Source organism: Apostichopus japonicus, chromosome 16 (assembly GCF_037975245.1).
Source record: "Apostichopus japonicus isolate 1M-3 chromosome 16, ASM3797524v1, whole genome shotgun sequence".
Lineage (NCBI taxonomy): Eukaryota > Metazoa > Echinodermata > Holothuroidea > Aspidochirotida > Stichopodidae > Apostichopus > Apostichopus japonicus.
The window spans coordinates 39661280-39684550 of NC_092576.1; the positions used below are offsets into that span (position 1 = coordinate 39661280).

The 23271-nt window shown below is 36.3% G+C and overlaps 1 protein-coding gene across 6 annotated transcripts in view; it reads left to right on the forward strand.

Annotated features, from left to right (window-relative positions):
• The first annotated feature begins 8892 nt into the window (after window positions 1-8892).
• The window catches only part of LOC139982340 (epidermal growth factor receptor kinase substrate 8-like), an 81530-nt gene continuing 67151 nt past the window's right edge, over window positions 8893-23271 (forward strand). For 3 of the 6 annotated variants that reach the window (XM_071995062.1, XM_071995065.1, XM_071995063.1), the window contains exon 1: window positions 8895-9102. The gene's annotated coding sequence lies outside the window, so the exon portion shown is untranslated. Of the gene's footprint in view, window positions 9107-23271 lie in introns of all 6 variants that reach the window. The other 3 variants (XM_071995064.1, XM_071995061.1, XM_071995059.1) reach the window with 3 other exon arrangements.

Here is a 23271-nt window from a genome sequence, read left to right on the forward strand (position 1 = left end):
CGCGCACTTTTATTGCTACAAGTCAAAACAGGCTCGAGTGAACATTATTAGGTGTAGATTACGTCTATAAGGAACGACATAGACGCTGATTTCGGGAATAATTTCTAAATATGTATCATGAGTTGCGAAAAATACACCAGGGTAACCATATCCAAGGTCAATAAATAGCTATTATCGATCGGCTATACGCAATTGCAGTGATTACGTCATCTGTTTTTCGTATCGAAGGTATACCTACAGCTATTACCGATTGACTGGACGACAACGTGTCGAAGCTACTTAGGCTATGCTACCATGTTAGTTTATGTACAAGCGGCCTGTTGGTCTATATGGATGACTCTCGTCTTGTATGCGCGAGATCCCGGGTTCGATTCCCGGCCAACATTTTTGTCCTTTTACATTTTGTTGCTTTTATTTTGATTTGCACGATTGATGAACATTCAGCATTTGAATGTGTGGCATTATAACTACTGAAACGGTATAATTTGTTTTCATGTTTTCACGGTCAATAAATAGCTATCACCGATCGTCTGTAGGCAATTACAGTGAATTAGCCATTTATTTATCGTGTCGAAGCTTTCTAGTTGCCGTAAGCACATGAATTACCTATAGATGATGTCTCGAAGCTACGTTTTAGGTGTAAAGTCGCGCACTTTTATTGCTACAAGTCAAAACAGGCTCGAGTGAACATTATTAGGTGTAGATTACGTCTATAAGGAACGACATAGACGCTGATTTCGGGAATAATTTCTAAATATGTATCATGAGTTGCGAAAAATACACCAGGGTAACCATATCCAAGGTCAATAAATAGCTATTATCGATCGGCTATACGCAATTGCAGTGATTACGTCATCTGTTTTTCGTATCGAAGGTATACCTACAGCTATTACCGATTGACTGGACGACAACGTGTCGAAGCTACTTAGGCTATGCTACCATGTTAGTTTATGTACAAGCGGCCTGTTGGTCTATATGGATGACACTCGTCTTGTATGCGCGAGATCCCGGGTTCGATTCCCGGCCAACATTTTTGTCCTTTTACATTTTGTTGCTTTTATTTTGATTTGCACGATTGATGAACATTCAGCATTTGAATGTGTTGCATTATAACTACTGAAACGGTATAATTTGTTTTCATGTTTTCACGGTCAATAAATAGCTATCACCGATCGTCTGTAGGCAATTACAGTGAATTAGCCATTTATTTATCGTGTCGAAGCTTTCTAGTTGCCGTAAGCACATGAATTACCTATAGATGATGTCTCGAAGCTACGTTTTAGGTGTAAAGTCGCGCACTTTTATTGCTACAAGTCAAAACAGGCTCGAGTGAACATTATTAGGTGTAGATTACGTCTATAAGGAACGACATAGACGCTGATTTCGGGAATAATTTCTAAATATGTATCATGAGTTGCGAAAAATACACCAGGGTAACCATATCCAAGGTCAATAAATAGCTATTATCGATCGGCTATACGCAATTGCAGTGATTACGTCATCTGTTTTTCGTATCGAAGGTATACCTACAGCTATTACCGATTGACTGGACGACAACGTGTCGAAGCTACTTAGGCTATGCTACCTTGTTAGTTTATGTACAAGCGGCCTGTTGGTCTATATGGATGACACTCGTCTTGTATGCGCGAGATCCCGGGTTCGATTCCCGGCCAACATTTTTGTCCTTTTACATTTTGTTGCTTTTATTTTGATTTGCACGATTGATGAACATTCAGCATTTGAATGTGTGGCATTATAACTACTGAAACGGTATAATTTGTTTTCATGTTTTCACGGTCAATAAATAGCTATCACCGATCGTCTGTAGGCAATTACAGTGAATTAGCCATTTATTTATCGTGTCGAAGCTTTCTAATTGCCGTAAGCACATGAATTACCTATAGATGATGTCTCGAAGCTACGTTTTAGGTGTAAAGTCGCGCACTTTTATTGCTACAAGTCAAAACAGGCTCGAGTGAACATTATTAGGTGTAGATTACGTCTATAAGGAACGACATAGACGCTGATTTCGGGAATAATTTCTAAATATGTATAATGAGTTGCGAAAAATACACCAGGGTAACCATATCCAAGGTCAATAAATAGCTATTATCGATCGTCTATAGGCAATTACAGTGACTTAGCCATTTATTTATCGTGTCGAAGCTTTCTAGTTGCCGTAAGCACATGAATTACCTATAGATAGACCCTAATATCGCCTGTCGTCCAATTCCGTGTATACCAAGTGAATATAAATCAGACCTGTTCAAGCCTGAAACAGCTTCGATGATTATACCTATAATATTAATGAGGAAATAACGTGTTATGATGCAAGGTACGGTACATTAAACAGATGGACGCCTACAGTAAACAGATGCATTAAAATGGGTGTCTACAACCCTAAGATTTAAGACCTATAAGACCCGCTGCACATTAAGAGCCAACGAACTACAAAACTAAGCCTCAACTGCAAAACTAAGACCCCCCCCCCCTTACCAACTGCAAAACCAAGACTTAATCAAAACTGAGATCCGCACATGCATGTAAGGTGGATCATTGCCCAGAAGGATCATGAACTGTGGATGCGGGAATATATATTTTTCGATGACATAAATGCAAATATCGATCAGTATCAATATTTAAAACAGCATCAGTTTGAAGGAGAAGCCGGGCGTACTAAATGATTGTGCTAAGAGAGGTAGAGCGCATTCTCATCTGAAAGTACAACACAAAAAGCTATAAAATGTTACTTAATATTTTGCACTATAACATCGGCCAATCATCCTTAATATCAACTTTATGATTTAAGAAAGAGATCAGTGTCGCAACCAGAGCGGCTCTGTCGGAAATGTCCCCCCCCCCCTTCCCCCACTATACCATCATCGACGGTGTCAGTTTGACTGCGTCTCGTTCATGTAGTATATCCTACTGCATGCGGTGGGTTGAAATTCTAACACCTAAAGTCAAGTAAACCTATATAATAATTAAGGTGACCAAACATCCCCGAAGGTTTTTCTCAAACCACCATAGTATACCTTGATATCCTCAGAACGACTGAATATGCATATAACTCTTATTTAAGCTTACTCTGACTGTTAGATTTAAACATTTAGCCTAAAGCTTTGAGACCTATTGCTAGCTTTTGAGCCTGAGGATGTTGTATATATTTCTCCCTACAATAGAAAATATATATATTATAGAAGTTCAGATAACAGCAAAACTCACTCCTTCTCTTTCGAAATAAAGTATAACATTTTCCCCATATCCTAATTCTCGAAGAGTTGCTTCCATTTTCGACAGTTGTGTATATTATTTCAATTCCGTGTTGATGATGATTCGGTGGGCTTGAAACAATAACTCCCGCTATCTCAAATCAACGCCGTATACTGAGACGGCTCTGGCCACAAAAGTATAAGCGCGCCATAACTTCGTTGCATGATATTACATTGTTGCACGAATTGATGCCGTTGGATTAAAAGTTGTTGTCTGAAAAGCTGTCGTCGTAGCGATCTACTACGTCGATGTATATCTGTATTACGGTAAGTGAAATAGCGCCGTCATCATCTGTTCTCAGCTTGTTATCAGTGCAGTTTACGTAGGCTTCACGTGTGTTTATGTTGTAATCATATGCGGTATACCCGTCAATAAAATAATTAACGATGACAACACAGAAAGTAATGACGTTCTCATACTGAAATATGATGTTTATGTATATTTTTGCGTCGTTGTTATACTATTTTACGTAGCTGTTGTATACATTTATGTCGTTATTGCACATAAGTATAACATCATTACATCAAATCACGTCGTCGTCATTCGAATTTATGTAGTCATCAATATAATAAACGTTGTTGTTGTTTGATTGTGCCCTTTTTGCGTTTCATAATTTTCAGCTAAAACAATCGTTTCTATCGTCAGCTACATGCGACATAAACAGTTTGAGGTTTAGATATCAACGTCATCGTTAAAATTAAATGATTTATCATAGAATGTGATAATTTGCCTCAGTCGGCCATCATAATACATGACTGATAAAGCCCCCAGGTTAATGTCATTCGGGAAAATGGAAACTAAGAATCGGTGTCGCACTCCAACAATACAATTTAATCATATCGGATTTGTCTCCCTAGTTCACAACACATGACATTGGCATTATAACGTACTATACATAGCATGGATAACATTAGAAAACCTCTATACCATTAATATGCAATTATAGCTTGCTCCAAAGAGAAGCCGTGTCCACCAAATCAAAGGCTTTCTTGTAGTCAATAAATGCGCAATAAACACGTTTCTTTTTGTCTTAAATACAAATCACTAATTCTTATGTAGAACAATATATGTCATTTATCGTTGAACGACCTGCTCGTTACCTTATTTGATCTTTTATAGATCTGCTTTATTGGGTCTAATTAAAGCACGCGCTATAGCTAGGAAAGTTTTGTGATTATGTGATTATGTAATCGACCTGCCACGGTCGTAAATCGACCTCAGGCTTTACAATTAGCATGTACAGCTTCTTAATACACCATTAGGCTCTTTGTGTCAACACTGTGTGGAAATATGTTCATGTCTACAGTGTAGTTAATTAATCATACAGCGTTCATACAGAGACTCTCATACAAGAAAAAAATATGTGGCAGGCGTTGCAGACTAATTAGTAAAAAGAGGTCATTTTACGACCAAGGCAGGTCGATTATGTAATCACAAGAAACTTTTCCATGATAGCGTGCTATAGTTGGGGTCTATATAGCAGACCTTTAACATTGCAGTATTTTTTTAATGATACTTATCTATATATGTATATATATATATATATATTTTTTTTTTGGGGGGGGGCATTTCATTCTATATTAGTTGGATAAGATCAATGGTCCAGTCCATAGGCATGAAACCAGAAGAAAATACCAAATTGAACAATTTAGTTATTATAATTTTCAAGATAGGTGCTTAAGCAATTCTTTGATGACAAACGTCAATTCCAGGAGTCTTATCATATTTTTAACTTCTTTATTTGCTCGGCGACTTCATTGGTGCATAAGTTCCCTATTCAAGTTATCATTTGAGTACCATCTGAAGTACCTAATGTTATCATCGATTTTATGTAGATTCTGTCCATTAACCTACTCTGATTTCATTTTCTTGAAACGTGCATCGAACCATGCATGGTTAAAGGTTGTGATTTAAAAAAAAAAATGTTAATGTTGATAAATTCATTTTTTTTTTCTACAAGTAAATGTTTAACAACTAGTAGTTGACTTTTTTTCATTTTTATTGTTTATAAATTCAGTATTTTTTTCCCACCCAAGTGAAAAGTTTTTCAGCTAGTAGTGATAAATTCAATTTTGTCTATATTATTTTCTTTTTCCTCACCAATATTTTTCAATCTTTTTTCATTTTCAATTTTTTTCTTCAATTTTTGTTTGTTTGAGAAATTCATTTTTTTTTCACCAAGTGAACTAGCTAGTAGTGATAAATTGATTTGTTTTCAATGCGATTTTTTTTCCTCACCAAGTACAGGTTCATCAGCTACTGGTTGATTTTTTTCACATAACAGTTTTGATTAGAAAAATTGTGAAATGAAAGCACGATTCTGCGTCTACGTCACTTTACTTGCAGAAATATTCCCAAAAGGGAGAAGAATCCCCTCCTCTTGGATATCTCCCCCATATCAGTGTTACATCCCCCAAATATATTGATAAACCTTTCTCCCTATCTGCCCACCCCCCCTCCCCCAGATTGCTTTGGCTGATACCGCCCGCATGAAAAGAGCAAACACCTAAACATAACTGACCAGTCGTTTTGATCGTTGCCTGTCTTTAAGATCTTCAAGTACATTTACATCTGAACAATCTATGTAGTAGAAACTCCCATTGGCTGTAATCGAATCATTTATTTGATACAGCACACATTTGCAAGCAGGCATATAACTAATCTATGGAAACAAACTGAAATTGCGCCCTCTATTTGAAACATTCGTAGCATAAACTTATAATCCTCATTTCAGTCAATTTACTGACGATCTTCGCTGTCTAGCATTCAAGAAAAGTTAAAAGGGGCCACAAACCCAACCACCATCATTGATATATGTGATAGAAATAACTGTCATGAACAAACCACCCAAAATAGCTGAGAGAAAATCTTGTTCCATTTTAGAGATATCACAAAGTTATTGTTTCTTCAAACACAAGGCTGAAGACTCGATCAAGTCTCAATCATTTTATGACATCATCGGCGAGCCACATCTGCGCTTATGTGCCGTACGCTTACAGTATTAGTCCTTCGGTATATTTTTCGGATTCCATGGTAACCCTCCACCCATCCCCCCTCCCGAAGAAGGTATACACTCCAGCTCGAAGGCGTCGATATCCTTCTCAACCTGAAAATGGACAGACCACATGCTATAACTGATGGTAAGGCTAGCTGGGAGCACTTTAATTTTGTCATGAATCTTGTGATATCATAGTCCCGAATGTTAAAGGACTGGTACTATAAGTGGAGTGTTAGCTCAGTGGTTAACCCCGGTGCCTTCCAATCATAAGGTCCCCGGTTTGAGTCATTCCAAGATTAATTTATGTCGTCCAGTAACAGAGTTGTTGACAATTGACAATTCATAATCATGGACGTTAACTATGAATATAAGAGACTGACTTAGGTCAGCTTGCGGCTTTGATAGGCCAATGATGGCTTCTTCGCGAGTTCCTGCTTGCAGGAGGATCTAAAATACATACATACATACATACAAACATACATAAGAGTTCGCCACGTTGGTTTGGATATCGAGTGCCGATTTGTTTTCGAAAAAAAGTATTGACAATTCTGTTAAGTCAAGACATCACTGAAAACTATACAGTTTATTGTTGACCGTTTCTATCCTTTGGGCAACTATACCTTTGACATCACTGTGCCTGGCGTAACAAGAGCAACTATTCAGATTCAGCAAACTAAGAGAAACAAACGAATAAGCAAACAGATAAAGCTAACAAGATGAGAAAAGAAGACACAGACAAACACACACAACCTGTTAGTAACAAGATTAAAATCACCCTCATTCGTCCATAGAAACGTCTTAACTTGGATGCGACCGTTTCATTCGAGCCCAGTCTTAATATATCCTGCAGGTCTGATTATAAAATTATGTATAGCCAGTGACGGAGCGTCCAAACTGTCAGAGGGGGCGGATGCCCCCCCCCCTTCCTGACGGACTCAAATGGACTGCTGGCGCCCTTTTCAGCTTTTTACCACTTTTTACTTATTCGCTATTATTGACTTTTTTTATTGCGCTCTCAAATACCTATTGACATTTGTCACATTTTGTTGGTGTAATTTTCTGACAAAATGGCGATGACACCTATTTATTCTTCGTTTATCTGCAAATTAGCCAGGCCCGGAAAGGGTCATTTCTGGTGATCTAGGGAGTATCTTAACTCAAAAAAGTTTAACCTGTGGTGGCGCTCCGTTTAGATAGTGTCGAAAGCGCCCCTTCAGACCATTCTCGCCCCCCCCCCGACCAATACCCCTAGCTCCGCCACTGTGTAAAGCTATTATATATAGCCTAAATCCAATGTCAGAATTTGGTCATTCAATCAGCTTCAATATTTTAGATTCAGCATTTTGCACAAAAAAACAAAACAAAACAAAAAACGGTTATTTATTATAGAAAAAGAACATTGTAATAACTTAAAGTAAAACACGTAACAGTAGAAGAACGTGTGGCTCAATGACGCCATCATTAGACTTGATCAAGTCTTCAGCCTTAGATGTGCAAACAAACCATTCAATCCGGGATATCTCCAAAATGGAAAAATTTGAGGGGGAATGTGCCCAGCTAGCACTGTAAACACTAACGGACAGCTCAATTATGAATATGTCACCCGAAAGAATTGCTAAAACAATTTAAATTTAAATTTTGTCCAATTTTGTCATAATAGTTCATCAAACATTCCTTTTAACGTAACTATTTCGTCAAAATATCGATTTAGTTGAATTGTTGGCTTCACATGTCAATTCCATGAATTGATTGATTTTTCTATGGAAATGGCTTTCCATGGTTGGTGAGTGTTACGAGAAAAAAAATCAATTACAAAACAGGTAAAGTAGTAATAATAATAATAATGAAAAAAATAATGAATCGATTATTTGATGAATGTGTCAGTCAAACGTGATGTTATTGAACAATTTCTTTTTAAAATATAAAATTGTCAGTTTTGAAATAATCAGAACTTCCTGTGATTGCAGTTCGGTTCCATATATAATGCAGGTACTTTGTCATCATTGATAATCAGTGGATGGCTAAGCTGGGGTGCAGAAAAGATGGATGATTCGAGTGTTTCTTATTTTTCTTCAATGTGGTTAGTATGTGTGTGTGTGTGTTGTACTGGTGCGTGTCCGGAGGGAGGGGAGGGGGCAGGGGAGAAATTGAAGTGCTGGCTGCAAATTTAACTGCGTGAACCATCGCTGTTGTTAGTTTTACTTCGCTTGCGATTCACTTATAAACGTTGTTGATTAAACTTTGCAGGCGTCTCCTTTTTTCACATTTCAACTGACTTCACTTGAATAACCAGCAAACCTAAGTATGCCAGTAAAATTATCGCATTTCAAGTGACTTTCATTTTGTTGACACTTGACAGCATCTTTCTTTTGAGTCATAGATAATCAAATAAATGTAAGTTCTGAATGCCCTCACCCGTATAGCTATGCCCTCGCCCCACCTTCCTGTACAGTGCATGCGCCTTCTTGTTTTGCAATATCACTAAGGCAATCAGCGCACAAAATTCAAAGACGCATGCGAATATGTCGGATAAACTCTGACTGTGTAAGACTCGGTAAGACTGTGGCGGGCGATACGTGAGACCGTCTTTAGCAAGTCTGAGTTGCACTACGTCGGCAATATTTTGTTGTGTGTGATGATATGAAATATTTTACGGTTCGAAGCTATATCATACAGCGCAGCGAATTAAGTTTATACATGTTCCAGTATAAACCTATGACGTTCGGATGTGAAAAACATCGCATACTGCTGGATAGTGTCACATTTATAGAGGCGACTTTGCTGGAGTAGGACATTCATTTTCTAGTTGTTCCTTTGGCGCAAGACTTGAGGTAGGTAAGACGATAGGATATTGGCTAAGCTGTGATTTATGAAGATCATTTCCTGTGTGTGTCCCAAGCCACAACCTGTTGTTTATATTGTAAACAGTAGCCTAAGCCGTAAGCGTAGCATTTAAGCATATATATGCTACTGTAGGCCTAACATGAACAAGTAACAGCTTCGAGTTAGTTTGTTGGCTGGTCAAAGTTAGTAGTAACACTGACTTACTCAGGCTAGTACTAGAACACTAACAATTAAAATTGAATTGACCATAACTTTGGTAGACCAAGGCTAAGGTAAGGTAGACCAAGGGCTACGATATGTTACAAAGGTCCATAGCATACAGCCAAATCAATGTGTTCAATACTCAAAGAGGCCTAGGCCCAAAGTCTAGCCTAAATGGTAGACTAGACCTAGATCAAGACATTACAGTAGCCTGGGCTACTTGTCACTGTGAGTGTGAGTTGAAATGCTCCAGATAATGTTAAATTATCTTTCTAACAGTTAGTGTGTGACTGTATGCAACATTAGGCAGGGGAGAGTTAGTTGCCACCACTTAGTCTGGCAGCCTAGTGGTAATGATTAAGGGCTACCATTTTGCAAACTGCAAGCTTCGTCAAATTGTAACTAAGGAATTAAGATAAATTGTGAACCTTTCGTGGGGGAGCAACTTGTCAAAAGTCTGTTAGTCATTTGTCGGTTAATCCTTAAAAGAAAACTTTTTCACTAATTTTTGGCAGTACCTGTATGTATACGAAATGCTTTATGATAGTTATACATCCTATTCCTAAGTAACAGCGCCTGTGTGTGGTCTGCATATAAGTATAGGCTACCATAAATGAACATGTAGGCTAAAGGAGTAAGTAATAGCCTTAACAATAACATTCCTCAATGTTTTATGCAGTTTTTATCTTTCACCTCATTTACATTTCATTTAGATTAAAACAGCAAAATATAAAACCTAGCTCCTTTAATGCTTCATATCTCCCATAAATTTGTCATTAGCTGTAAAGTAATTAGGAATGACAGTTACTAAATTGAAAAAAAAAAATACATAAAAAAACAACTTTCCTTTATAATGTTTCTTTTAAGTTGAATGCTTATAATATTCCAGAACTACATTATACTACCATACCTTTAGAACAAAGATGATATATAGTGTCCGATACAGAAAAAAAGGGATTTCTGTCATTGAGGAATCCACCATCTATGATCTGAGAAATTACCATTTTTTTTATGGCAGAAAACTATCTCTGTCAGTAACTCAAATGAGGGAAAAGACTTAATTAGGATATTGCTAATCTATTGCAAAAGCTTTTGTTAGTATAGAGGTTACTGTTAGAGGGACTGACGGTTCCTGTTACCTGCTGTTTGTAGGGTAGTAGTGGGCTAGTAAATGAGACTAACAGTACTGTAGGCCTTAGGTTAGCGTTTCTTGTAGACCTTGCACAATTGTGACCATCAGTTCTGCTAATTTGTGACTTTTGAAAAAGAACCAAGACCAAATAAAAGCGCCTGTAAGGGCATGACATCATCTAACCGATGCTTTTAGCTAATATTAAATGACATTATTGTAGCATGACAACTGCCACTCTTTAAAATTACACATTGTTTTGCTTTCAGGTTTCCCTATGGTCACCTAGAACATTAGACATTTCCTGATTAGGGAATTATCTAGTCTTCATGTTTTTTTCCTAAGTATCAGCAGAGTATGTAGAGGTTTATAAACTGTGCCAGGGACTAGTTTATACAGTATCATATTGCAAAGTGCCACATGTGCAGAATGGTTGAATTGCTAGATACAAGGGCAAAGATGTACATGTAGCAGTTCTTTTTTTTATCATTGTAATCATATCGCATTTTATATGAGTCAAAGTTTTAAGAGCTCCTTCAAACCACTTACTACACAAAGTATTACAGTTTCACTGAACTAAACAAAGCCTAGATATCTTTGCAAATTTTGACCAAATACACAGAACTCAAATCCCTGGGTGCTACATGGTTATCGGCCTAAAAATTGCTTAAATTGGTCTAAGTACTGCATATCTGCACAAAAACCAAACTAATTTAACTTATAATCCAACTTCTCAGTCTCAACCCCAGTCCCCTTGCATGGAGACTGTGACTGTGTGGTCATAACTTCATTTATTCATTCCAGTATAAATATAAAATTTGTAAAGCTACAGGTAGGAGTCATAAAATACGTTAACAGGAAGAATAACTAATGGTTCAATGTATGTCACAAGTCCCTTGGAAAGGGAACAGATAACTAACACAGGATCCTAGCCAAAATGCTAGCCAGAAGCAACGAGATGTCTGGTTAACTTTTCAGCTAACATGTAATCCATTCAAACAAAAAATGTGTTGAGCCATATAATCCCACTTTTGCATTTCCACTACAGTATTATCTGGATATCCCTTGTTTCCCATTGATAGGACATTATCACAAATATAACAAGGGAACTAGCTTTAATCACATCTGTAGAGACCTTTCTAATGAGAGAACAAAGAGGATTTCAGACGCCATCTCATCCTGGTAGGGTATCAGTGTCAAAGGATTAAAGTCTGAAACTTGTTGTTGTTCCTTTTGGTGCACTAATGAATATTAATGAACTGATTACATATGATACATGAATGTGTGACATTAAGTGCAAAGGTATTGCATATATCACATAGATTACAAATCTGTACTTACAAATATGTAGATAAGGGGGTCTACATAGCGTGACAAAAAATAAAAAATTGGCAACCACAAGCTTCAAATGAAAAACTAAACTAAATGCTAACTTACTGACCAGATAGGGTCCAGTGTAAAAATAGCAATTAACATTAATGTTAACGAGTTACTTATTAAAATCAATTATCGTCTTTTTTGCTTGTTTGTACTGTCAAGCTACAGTATTATAAACACGTTTGAAATATTGAGCATTGTGGTGTTCGATGTACAGCAGTGTAACTGTTGCAAGCTCTAAATGGACTTGCAAGGAAGGGTACCAGCATAAATGATGAAGTTTGCACTAATTAGGTAACTTGAGATACCATATCAGAACAGTTTAGAATTTTAGAGTCAGCTTCTGGAAATTAAAATTCACTGGACCAAATTAAATATACAACAGATAGGTAGTCCAGGGATGTGCTCAGGAATATTGGAGTGTGGGATTTGTGCGGTAGTGTGATCCACATCCTGGGGGAGGGGGGTCTAAGGCGTGGGGTGTATCCCTCTCCCCCTTTGGGAGCATTTTTTTTAGCAAATGAAGTATATATGCTTGGGATGTCAAATGGTGCTATCTTTTCCCTCTTCTGGAGCTATCTTCTGTGTCAAGTTATTCACCCTTATTTTGGTAATTGGTAAAATCTGTTAAATTTAATCGTCCAGAATAGTGCCGGACGGGTAAGTTTACAATACTGTTTGTGCTGGGCACTGTGGGCAGCATTCAGAACTGGCAGGCACAACCGGCCGGCGCTGCTCCCTCGGCGTGAGCACATCCCTGGTTATTGAACTAGATTCTGCCGAACAGTCGTTCAGTCAGTAGAACTTTAATACTAATATACGTCAGTAACAATGACAACAACAATACAAGCAGCAATAATAACATTCACAATAATAGTTAAGCAACAACAATTTACAACATTTATGAGCAACAACAATTGTACAATCAACAATAATAACAGTAAGAAGTTAGAACAATGATATAAACAGTGCTCATACTGTATATAAATAACACCAGTTGGAATAACTAACAATAGAAAAAACAAGAAAGGAATCCGGGGGCAATGATTAGAATTTAGAACAACAAAAGGAGGAACAAGGATAAGAACAATAAAAACTACAATTTACAAGAAAGTCCAGAAAAGAAAAAAAAACAAAAGAAAAATATAAAAGAAAAAAGAAGAATATCTAGCCAAACACAATAAAGAGAGCAATTTTCCCATCGGGCTAAATATGATGGGTTGGCTGGTTCTGTAATATATGTCCTCAACCTACCTGTACACGAACCAGGAACTAAGACCAGAAAAGCTATAATTCTCTCTGACTGGTATATACACTTCACTGTGCCTTGTAATCTAGCATACAATAATACAGTAGGGTGGACCCTGAGACCTGCTGTGAAGATAAGAGATTTAACTCTTAATGCAGATAAACTAATTATTAAAGGGATAAAACTGACAATATCAGAAGAAATTGCTAGGAATAAGACCATCCATAATTCTGGTTACATTAATTTGAAAGGCCAAAGTTATAGTATCAGCGTTCTGGCCAGGTACAGTACCTAGGGAATAAGGGAACAATTTATCCCCAATTATATATTAATTATTAATAATATATTAAATATTAATCATAATAGCCAAATGGTATACAATATGAGCAAAATTGGCATTTATTAAACATATAATGCAAAGATTAACTGTAAAAGAATGAAAAAGGGGGCCCGGACATAAAAACCCTAGCTAAGCTCAGGATAATTTTTTCTAAATGTAATTTTTTTTTAATGTAATTTTTTGCAATTATGTAATTTTAATTGGTAGGTTACCCTCCATATTAAGAGTCTAGAGGCATAATGTTGTCAACAAACAAGTCTCGGGTCATATTTTGGGTCTCTCTAGACCCCTCCCTCCTCGTGTTTCAGCGTGTCCAATTGTGCCACGCTATACAGTATCACTTTAAGATTTTAAAAGCAGGAAATAAACAACAAATATCAGACATAAAAGAACTCTTTGTGTAAGTTTGCATGAGAGAACCAAGTAATCTCAAGGTCTAGCTGGAATGACTACATATCAAAGAAATTAAGGTTGTTACATCCTGGTGGTGATCAAAAGCTTAATTGTTTGTAATGGTTTATATAAGTCTTGTAAGCCTGTGGTCTGAGTGGTTACCTGACAGTTCAATTGCATTCTTGCTGCAAGCACTGTATCAATGAATTCAGCAGTGTTTACCTGTACTGTACATGTTTGAACCATTTTGAACTTTTGAGGCTAGTAAACTATTCACTCGGACTTAAATGTGTGCCATGTGTGGTCACTACTTTTGAAAGATATTTGAAGAAATATTAAAAGGGAATTTAAAAAGGAATCTATAACAGGAAGTTCCAAGAGTACACTATCAAACAGTTTAAGGAATCTATGACTGGAAGTTCCAAGAGTACAGTATTGATAATTTCATTAATTTTCATTAATTAGTGTTCATGAAATTGGATTACAGTACCTTGGATGTATGCAAGGTAGGTAAGATCATTTTTCGTAAGCTTTGACAAATTTTGGAAGTTAATAAGGAAGTTCAGGGCAAATCAAGGAAATTTTTTCTCGACATCCTTGGTTTAAAAGTTTTGGAGATCCTGGGTCGATTTGAATACATACTGTAGATTGGGGACATACTGTACATGTGCAGTGAGTAGATTGGAGACATGTGCAGCGAGTATCATCTTCTGTAGAGACTCAAACCAGCAGGGATGTACTCACAAAGGCCGCGCTGGCAGTTCTGAATACAGACCACGCAAAAAGTATTATTTTGATGATTAATTCCACAAAGTTTACCTAAAGTTTCCAAAATATGGGTGAATATTTGGCATCGAAGTTAGTGCCAGAAGAGGAAAACGATTGCACCATTTGCCATTCTAAGCATATATACTTCATTTACAAAAAGTATCCAAAAGGAGAGGGACCACTCACCACTACCCCTCAGACCTCCCCCCAAAGGAGGCGGATTGCACTACCGCACAAATCCACCTTGGCACTCAAATACCCCTAGATAGAAGCACATCCCCGAACCGGTTATTTTTAGGGGGGGGGGGATTTCAAAGCATGTTACTGTATACATGCAGCCTCCTGGGATAAATCAGAGACTAGGTCCAGTTCTTGTAGACCTGTCTTGCTTAAAAATCTAATCTGACAGAATGGACAGTGTCACTCCAAAATATTTGCTGTGGCCGAGTGGATAAAGGCGGTGGCATTTGAAGCAATGAGGTTTAGAGATCAGGAGGTTCCTGGTTCGATTCCCGGCCGGGTCATAGTAAGGTGGTAAGATGAGGTCTCAATTTACCGAAGTAGAGTTCTGTAACAATACGTACAAACGAAACAAAACAGTACCAAACGGATACAAATACGACCACAAAAATCGGAACCTGTGGTTCTACCGAACGGAACGATTCAGAACGGGAGCGAAGACTGATTCACATGTCTCGAGATCTGATCCACCTGAGCTTATGAACAGATGTCACTTGACCTGTAATACTTACGGCACTGTCCACATGGAATTCACATACATGTGGCTAAAACAGTGACATGTAGCCTGAATATATAGAGGGCGACAAATATGATGACCAATGGCATCACAATTAATACAGTAACCTTTGAAGAATAATGAGATTATTCAACATATCGTGTGGGAATTGTAAGCGTGTAACCTTTGAACTTTGCCTTGTTACATTGTTATTTGCCAGTATACATGTAAGGGTTTATTTAATCAAAATGGATTGTTTGCTTGCATGCATATGAGTATATTCCTAGCATGGTATGCTGGTTACAGGGCAAAAAAAGAACAATACAGGAGAGATATATATTTATATATTTATATAAAAATATATACTGTAGAGAGAGAGAAAGAAACACAACAAAAATGATAGCAGTATTGAACAAAAGACAGTATACATTATTAAAAAGTGTTCAACATTGTAATATTTTCTATATTTGTGTGTCGTACACCCACTCGTTAACTGGTTGTTGGAATTCCTTTTCTTACAGTACTATTCAGCATAAACAGCCTGTCTGTGGTACAGCAGTAGTTACGTAGCTCTGGTAGGGACGAAAGTAGCTTTCCATATTTTTCGTGATGAACTTTGGAAGAAATTAACTGTTTAAAATTAACTGTTTAAAATTAAAATTACAAGTGTATTTTAACAGTACTACAGAAGGTAGCTCTTGTGCCAAACTTCCAAAATTTTATGTCCATAATTCTTCTTTGCTTGAAAAGGGAAAGTTTAGGTTTCAAAGAATATGTAAGGTAACTTGCTACTACTGGCATAGATATGAAGCAGTATGTGTATGATTGTTTATTAATCTGTGTCATTTTGACCAAGTTAAATTTACTATTCACAAATAAATGGATATATATATACCCTTTTAAGCCTTTTAGAGATTTTTCCAATTTTTGATAACAAAATATTAAAATAAATATTAAAACACCTGCAGACTCATTGTAAGTACCTAATCTACAGATCGTTTGTTTCATCTTGAGCAGTAAAAAGGCACAAAATAAATATTTTCAGTGATGTGCCTTTAAATCTGACCAAATAGATGAAAATTGAAATTCCCAAAAAGTAATTTCTCTAGAGATATAAATTTATTTATTCAATTACTTATTATTAAAACAAATACCATATCATTAATGTATATTACCTACACATGTGTTTCATTTGACACCTAGTTTGCTGTACATTATGTGTAGATGGCAATGCCAGTCATACACAGTGTACAGTAATTATTAAAAACAGATCCATTTATATGTGACTTAATATTCTCTAAAGAGCTCATCTGTTTTTCTTAATTGGTCTTAATTGTAATAATAAAAAAAACCAAAAAAAAAACAACTTTGAACATAAGTTGCCAACAAAAAAAGAAAAGAAAAGTGAATTGAACTCAGTCCATTTTATAGCTTAGCTAGTTACTATAGCAACATGTAAAATAAGATGAAAAGGCAGAACTTAGTAACAGAGTAAAATGTAAATATAAAAGTATAAGAGGGGCTCTGGTTCTAATCTGTCCAAATATTTTGTCATTTATCTCTGTTTTAAGAGGGGAAATTTAAAGGTCGCAACATCATTTGGTGAAAGATTGTCACAGGATGCTGGTTGAAATCTGTGCAGTTTGTGACATTGGATTTGAAACCTAATTTGTATCATATATCCTTTGAGCTATTGAATATAATCAAATATTATAAGTGGATATAAAGCATGAAAACAAAAGGAGGACAGCATGAAGCTACCAGTTAATCGCTCAAACGTGTGAAACTCGGAGTAACAAAGATATTAGTGTTTTACTAGTTTCAACTAATTCTCACCTATATGGATATACTGTACATGCATGCAGGGATGTGCCCACGTTGGGCGGCACTGGGCAGCCCTGCCCAGCACTAAAAATTACCGCACAGCACTGTCTTAAAAATCGTGAATCCCGCCCAGCACTATTTTCATCTAAAATCCTAACATTCCTAACAATACATTCAGCATAAATTGGGCCTAGCCTATGCCAAAATCATACAGACTAATAATGCATCGGATACGCATGCGAGAAACATTACTTACGGCTCTCAATCGGTCCCTTGTAAAGTCTCTTTGAAACAAACTAATAACTTTTACCAGGTATGTTATATATTTCACCAAGACCCCTGCCCCAGTATACCGGGCACTCAGGAAATCCTGGGCACATCCCTAAACATGTATACCAATGTAATTATTTATCCCCGATACTGTAGCATCTCTCATAGCAATGCAAAATGGGTACATTGCAGATACAAACTGGTGCAAAGATGTGTATATTTATAGCAGTTTTTGTTCAGTTTTTGGGGTGGGTGAGGGTCATAGGGGTCAGGAAGTTCATGGGGGTGTATGCATATATAGGAGAGTATATATACTGTACATAGGAGACAGGTAAGTTTCTTAATCTTCAATGTTCAGACCAGATGTTTTATTGAGATTGTAGTGCTCAACCTTACACCTATATATATCTTATTTATAAATATCCTATTTATAAATATGTACTTTCATGTATTTATACTGGGTTTTTAATACATTTGAAACTTGAAACACACTGCTGTACAGTACATATTTGTGATCACTGGACCATGTCCTATCCAGCACTGGTCTGCTACTGGTACTGTATTACCCTGTGCTTCACTCAATCAATGCAGTATCCAGCACTCAAGATTGAAAATGGCTTCTGCCTTAAATTTACCATGACAGTTAATTTTCATATCAAAATTCAAGATAAGGATTGGTCTCCAGGCCCTGAGAAAGTAAAAGTCTTTTCTACGCTTGATTAGATACAGTCAATATCCTATTCCCCATGGGATTTAGGTCAGTCCACAGCCAAGGTGAATTAAACAAAGATGTAGTTATATAAAGTATATATTATAAGTGTTTTTTTAAAAAAAATTTTATGGACAAGTCGATTGGTATTGATGTATAAAATGATAATTGAGAAAATTACATATGACCTATGGCATATAATAGCAATCAGCTAAGTTGACTTTTGGGGTTTGGCTTAGCAGTTATTAAAAAAACAAAAATACAGAAGGGATTTATAGCACTGATGGATAAAAAGAATTCTTTGCTTTCAAAGAAGTTATTTGGGATTCATGATAAAAGTGAAAGAAAATTCCACCATGGGTAGTGTGTAAGGTCTGTTTGCAATGTCAAAGTTGGCTTATTTTAAAGTTTGCTGTTGGACACATAGTTTGATTCAGTTGCTTGCTATCATTTTTAACCCATTTTAGGGCAACTTGCCTCTTCCCCTAGGGGGGGGGGAGAATGGGGGACTGCCCGTAAAAGTTATGCTGAATATGGAAATTGATCACACTGGCAATAGTTATACTGAAGTAAAATACAATTTCCACATGTGTAAAGCACCAGTACTGTATTTATTGTAATGATTAACATAAAGAAGATAATCCAGAGAGGAAAAAAAGGGAGAAAACCAAGAAAAGAAACGTAAAAAAAGGAAGAAAAGAGAAAACATAAACAAGAACAGAAAAGAGAGAAAAAAAGACCAAAACAAAAAATGAGAGGATAAAAATGAGAAAAAAAAAAAAAAAAACAGCAATGTGAAGGGAGGATAAATAAAATATGAAGAGAAATGAGAGAGAAAGAAAAACCAAACCAAAGAAATGAGAGGAAAAAAAAACAAGAAATGAGAAAAAAAGTTGAGACCAGAGAAAACAAACTCGAGAGCAAAAAGAGAAGAGAGAAAAACCAAAAGAAGAAATGAGAGGAAAAAATGAGAAGAGAGAAAACAAAAACAAGAACAGAAAAGAGAGAAAAAAGCAAAACATGAAATGAGAGGAAAAAAATGAGAATAGAAAAAAAAAAAAAAAAACGAGAACAGAAAAGAGAAGAGAGAAAAATCAAACCAGAAGAGAAATGAGAGAGAAAAAAAAAAGACCAAACCAAGAAATGAGAGAAAAAATTAGAAGAGAGAAAACAAATATAAGAACAGAAAAGAAAAGAAAAAAAAACAAAGGAAAGAGAGAAAAAAAGAAACAAGAAAGGAAAAGAAAGATAACTGTTTATTTTAAATTGTAGATAACATGATCATATCCTGGTCAGGACTTTCTCTCTTTCCTCTTCCTCTCAATACTTTACACACAGTTTCTAATTTCTTTCATCCGGTCCCAATTTGTCAGAGTTCTCCGATATTTACACATCAAACTGTCTTGGATAAATTGTTTGGCCAGAGTGTTTATTATTTCCTCCTTCACCAAGCTCTTTTGTGTGGTCAAGCTTGAGTGGGCAGCGTCATCCACTCAGAAGTAACCTTGTTGGTCTTGAGATTACTGTACCCTCCAGACCGGTCAGTGTAGGAATATATAAGATAAATATTCAAAACCACAGACAAAAACTAGTTAAATCCGGACCTTTCAGCTATTACCTGGGTCCTTGGTTGTCTGAGCAGTATTCAACTTCATTCATAAATTTGCTTTTCATTACAGGTTACACTCTTTCACACTTACCTTACACTTACTCACGCTTACTGCATATTGTAGTAAGATAAATTTATAGCTGTCCCCAAGTTAAAGCATTTTGAGTCAAAATTGTAGGCCTACCGGTTCTTTTTGTACTGATTTGAAACCAACTTGCTAAAAAAGGTTATGTTTAGAAATATCTATTGGCTATAATCCAAGTTCCCACCAAGTTGGCATTTTCCTGTAATATTACGAATAACGCACATTATAAGTTACTGTATGTACATTGGTTTGAGTGCATGCCTACAGTAATATCATTTGTGGAATACAAGAGCAGAAGTTATGGAAAGCATGCAATTCTTTGGCAGAACTGATTATCATATAATGATTGTTTTAAAACAGACTTCTTAAACCATGTCTTTACGTTTGTATTGCCAAGTACTGCAAAATTTGGCAAAATCCACTGGTATTAAAGGGTTTGAAGACTCGCTCAAAAAGAAACGTCTAATGCCGGTAATCTGACCTAGTTTCAAATGAGGTGCTTGGAAAGATGTATTGAATATAAACCAAGTTCTCACCAAGTTGGCATTTTCTGGTAATATTACGAATAACGCACATTATACAGTAAGTTACTCTATGTGCAGTGGTTTGAGTGCATGCCTAATATCATTTAAGTGGAATATGAGCAGAAGTATGTATGGAAATCATTCAATTCTTTGACTGATTATCAAGTAATGATTGTTTTAAAACGGGCTTCTTAAACCATGTCTTTACGTTTGTATTGCCAAGGACTTGTAACTAGCGAAATTTGGCAAAATCCACCGGTACTTTAGCCAGTAAATATCACAGAGAATTTGAAGGGGCTGAGAAACAGAGAGTCTGTCCGAGCCTACCCTACCTAAGTGGTTGGATATACAGTATGTAATTATCTCCATTAAGCAGCTCCTGTGGTAATAAGAATGTAATTATCTGTGATCCAGTTAGTGATAAGGAAAAACCACATTTCTTGTTAAATCTAGATTTTATCTCCCCCTAGAGAAGAAGTACATAGCAACCAGGTAGTGACCTAATATAGTTGCTTTCAGCATTGTGCATACATGGTGTTGTAACAGGCAGTTACGCAGGGTAGCTTGATTGGCTACAGTGATGTGTACAGCAATACTGTTTGGTATGTACACAGTATAAACACTGCAGTTATAACATATATCCCAGTACATGTCTCAATATATCTAGTACAGTGTGATTGGTTACAGTGATGTGTATAGTAATACTGTTTCGTATGTACACAGTATAAACACTGCAGTTATAACATATATCCCAGTACATGTCTCAATACATATTACAGTGTGATTGGTTACAGTGATGGGTATAGCAATACTGTTTGGTATGTACACAGTATAAACACTGCAGTTATAACATATCACAGTACATGTCTCCATACATAGTACAGTGTGATTGGCTAACAGTGATGGGTATAGTAATACTGTTTGGTATGTACACAGTATAAACACTGCAGTTATAACATATATATCCCAGTACATGTCTCAATACATATTACAGTGTGATTGGTTACAGTGATGGGTATAGTAATACTGTTTGGTATGTACACAGTATAAACACTGCAGTTATAACATACATGTATATATCCCAGTACATGTTCTCTATACATAGTTGTACAGTACATAGAAGGTCTAATTGTGAGAACATGAATATAAATGATCTCCCCAGCTCCTCAGACTGTTTAGGTCACAGGTCAAAATTGCAGCTGTCACCCAAGGATATGTCACCCATGCAGTAACCAGGGAAATGTCACCCTGTAACCAGGGAGATATCACCTATATTTGCACCACATATGTTCCTATCTATCCCTGAGCAACAAAAAGTATGTCAATACCATCAAGTTTCCAGAGTATAATTTATGGTTAACATGTTTGCATAATATTTTTCACATGATTTATAACATCATTTTCTTACTGTAGTTATAAAATATTAAAAACACTATGACTTTCTGGATGGATAGTGCATGGTCAAAGTAATACTGGATCTATATATGAATTATTTCCTTTGATTCACTGGTTAAGTTTTCAAGGGAGGAAAGTTTCCCTGTTGAGCAGATTTTTAGGAATTGACAGTTTAATAAATAATTCATAATAATGCTCTCACTGTTATCATATAAACAGGCTTCAACACACCAATTTTTTAACCAGGGCAGACTTTATTTCCCACCCAACTGCAGTGGCGTACGAAAAACAGATTCTGCGAATTGTTGACAATAGCCCAAAAGGTTTCATAGGTTTTCCTAATAGTTGTGGTTACATTTTAACCAAGGGTTGTGAATGATTTTATGCGTAAATATTAGAGACATTATATAAACCTTATCATATGGATATATATGGGTGTATATGCTGTATGTAGCTGTTGGGGCTACTGCACAGTATGTCATGTGTATGGTAATTAGCTGTTTAATGATAGATACAGTTTTTGAGAAACAAAAGGAATCCAGAATTCAGAATATGATTTACAAATGATCAGTTCTAATAAAGGGTACAAAAATGCAAGAACATTTGAAACTTAGTACAGTAAAAGTACCCTAACACTAAAATATACATATTGGATGCATAGTATGTGTGAAGTACGGAAGTGTTTTGTTTACAGAATTAATCAGAGTGATTTTGTCAGCTTGCTTCTCTGAGAAAGAAAGAAAGGTGACTTTAACCTTAATGATTAAAGTGGAAGTGACCTTTAATGACTGTTCAGTGTTGTGTGTACCCCTAGGGAGGTTGATCATTTTGCACATTTACAGTACCTTTAATGTTTCGATTGCAAGTTGTCTTTAATTACTGTGCAGTGTTGTGTTTACTCCTAAGAGGTTGATCATTTTGCACACAAGGTACCTTTAATGTTTAAAGTGGCAGTTACCTTTAATTACAGTACAGTGTTGTGTGGACTCCTAAGAGGTATGTGTTGTATGTTCTCCCAGGAAGTTGATCATTTTGCACACACCGTACCTTTAATGTTTAAAGTGGAAGTTACCTTTAATTACTGTACAGTGATGTGTGTAATCCTAAGAGGTACAGTTGTGTGTACTCCTAGGAAGTTGATTATTTTGCACACACTGTACCTTTAATGTTTAAAGGGTTACCTTTAATTACTGTACAGTGTTGTGTGTACCCCCTAGAGATTAGTGGTCTATTGCACATACACACAGAACATTTAGTGTATAAAGTGGGAGTTCTTTTAACTACTTATGCAGTGTTGTCTATGTACAATTAACATGGTCTATTGCACACACAGTACCTTTAAGGTTTACAGTGCGAATCCCTAAATAACTATTTTATGTACAGTGTTGTACATGTACTCCTAAGAGGGTCTTATTGCACACACACCGTACCTTTAATGTTTAATAGGGAAGTTACCTTTAATTACTGCAGTGTTGTGTGTAGTCTTGCAGTAAGTGGTTAGTCTATTGCACACACAATACATTTAGTGTATAAAGTGTGAGTGCTTT